Source organism: Oncorhynchus mykiss, chromosome 27, assembly GCF_013265735.2.
Source record: "Oncorhynchus mykiss isolate Arlee chromosome 27, USDA_OmykA_1.1, whole genome shotgun sequence".
Lineage (NCBI taxonomy): Eukaryota > Metazoa > Chordata > Actinopteri > Salmoniformes > Salmonidae > Oncorhynchus > Oncorhynchus mykiss.
Window position 1 is genome coordinate 43762877 of NC_048591.1, and position 2718 is coordinate 43765594.

Below are 2718 nucleotides of genomic sequence, written 5' to 3' on the forward strand. Positions count from 1 at the left end.
CCGTGTATGCGTGTATTGCATTCGATTATGGAACTTGGCGTGAGCCAGGAGTCCTGCTCTGTCGGACGTTGAAGTCAGCTCAAAACAACAGTTACGTAAATTAAGCACGTGTAGTAATGAGAAGGGTTTTGTGTTTTCAAATGTTTTTTTTAACATTTGTATAAAAACGCTTTAGTTGGCTTCCCAATTAAAACTAGTTAGAAAATTCAAAAATATAATTTTATGTTAAATAAATGTATGTTTCTGGACGATGCACCATGCTGCCTTGTTGACAACATAACAGTGCGGCGCGGGTTACTGCTGACGTCACGAGTAGTGCCTTTCGGATCAGCAGAATCGAATCCGCCCCCCCAAAAAACTGTAAACGAAGCTCCCGACCAATGACTTCACCGAGCAATGGGCGATAGATTTTTTTGGAATGCGCCTGCGGTTGCCACCTTCTGTCGGGTACTGGTACAGGCCACTTTGGTAGAGGATAGGTATAATGCAATGTCGTTGGTACAGGACAGGTGGAATACGATGCAGTTGGTACAGGACAGGTAAAATACAATGTCGTTGGTACAGGACATGTGATAAAATATCGTTGGTACAGGATAGGTATAATACAAAATCTTTGGCACAGATTAGGTGGCGTTCTTGGTTTACTTTTTTGCAGTCTCGCTGGTCATTGGGAATAGGGTGCCATTCGTGACATACTTTCGCTTTCTTCCGGGACAGTTTGTGGGTGACATGCACATATTTAATGTCTTTAATCTGGTCTCATGCCAAAATGTGTTGTAACTGGTATTATTTCAACTAGGTTTCAAACTTAAATTCCATGTTGCTAAAAGGGTACATCAAATTAAATTGCTTTTGTCACATGCGCCGAATACAACAGGTGTTGTTAACCTTATAGTGAAATGCTTACTTACAAGACGAAAAAAACATGTATTTTTGTAATTTTTTAATAAATAATAGAAAAAAATAGAACTAATTAAAGAGAAGCAATAGTATACAGTAGTTGTTGATATGTAATAAAAGCTGGAGATTTGGAGGAAATACTAATCAGAAAATCTACTGTACGTTGCAACCCCCCAATAAATCAAGAAGACACCACTCAGGAAACATATATTTTTTTATTTCACATATTTTCAATTCAAATTTTCCACATAAACACTGTACACATGCACTAGTTGCTGTCAGTGCTAAGCGGAACAGGGTGGCATAACATAATGAATCTGTAAAATGACTCGGTTCACCTGGAAAAAAAACAAAAAAGGACACATCTCAAAATATATCTAATATGGCAGTACTTTTGACCAGGGTTCCAGTCAAAATGTAGTGCATTACATCTGGAATAGGGTGTAATTTGGGACACCACCAAAATAAATGTTAATAAAAACATTATGCACAAAACAATCCCCCAACAAAGTAACAGACAATACACCAGTATCACTTCACCCTTTTTTTCCTCCTCAATCCAGTTTTTTTTTTAAAAGAAGAAGATATATATAACTAATATTGGCCTACTAGGAAATACAACCAACAAAAATGTTACAAAATGTCATTAAAATTGCACTTTGGTCTAGAAAAAAAAAAAAAAAAACGACATATACTGTATGACTAAAGATAATTAATAATTTAACGAGAACTTACCATCAAGCAAATGTGGCAGTCAACAGACCTTTCTAAAAAAAACACTAGCACTGCTAAAAAAAAAGTCTGATGCACTGTAAATATCACAACAGCAGCTAAAATGAGGACAAACGGGTGAAATAATGAACCGACGCTTGAACTTAAACCACATCATTCACACAGGAAAGTTATATCCGTTTAGGTAACTGAAGATGAAGCGTCTTGACTGCTTTTCAAATAGAACAGTCACATGATTCAAAATATGTCATAAATAGCCTAGCGGTCAAATTCCAATCAACATGAGAATAAAATTGAAGTTTTTAGCTTATGAACCCCCCCCCCCCCAACCAAGTGCTCTTCCTGAATTCAAAAACGAAGAAACAACAACTCAACACATGTACACAGAGTGTACAGAACATGATCAACGCCTGCTTGTTTCCATGACATAGACTGACCCGTGCAACTCAAAATTAGGAAGGTGTTCTTAATGTTTTGTACACTCAGTGTATTGACATCTAGCTAGTTTCCCCACGACCACTTTCTCTTATAAGACCACTGCATCAGAACTCATAGAAATCATTTATATTTTTTTAAAATGAATTTCTTTTTAAATTTGGGCCATGACAGTCTAGTACAAATCAGTCTGAAAGTACTTTTTGACAGTATTTCAATCTGAACAAAGTTTGGTCTGAATTGACTGAAATGCTTTACAAAAAGGTATTGTGGGAAGTCAAAAAGATCATTAGCCAATCATGTTGTAAGTTTTTCTGTGTAGAACACAACATCATTGATCCCCCCCTCCCCACTCCAGTCTGATTCAGTGCCTGGTCTTGTCCACTCTGTTCTAATGAGGCTTGAGGACATTGCAGAGGGAAACAGAAGACATATTCCTGACAGTCTTATCTTTCAGTGACGGGGTCATAATATTTTGTAGCTTAATTAAATGTTTCAAATTATAGAGCCACACTTGTAGGAAGAAAACAGAAACGGCCATGTTAATTACAACCGAATCTGTCGTAAACCCTGGTTCTATGAACCAAACCCGATTTTAAATTTCTCTCGTAACCCCATTTTTCAAATCAGGAGACCCTACAATGGGGTCCT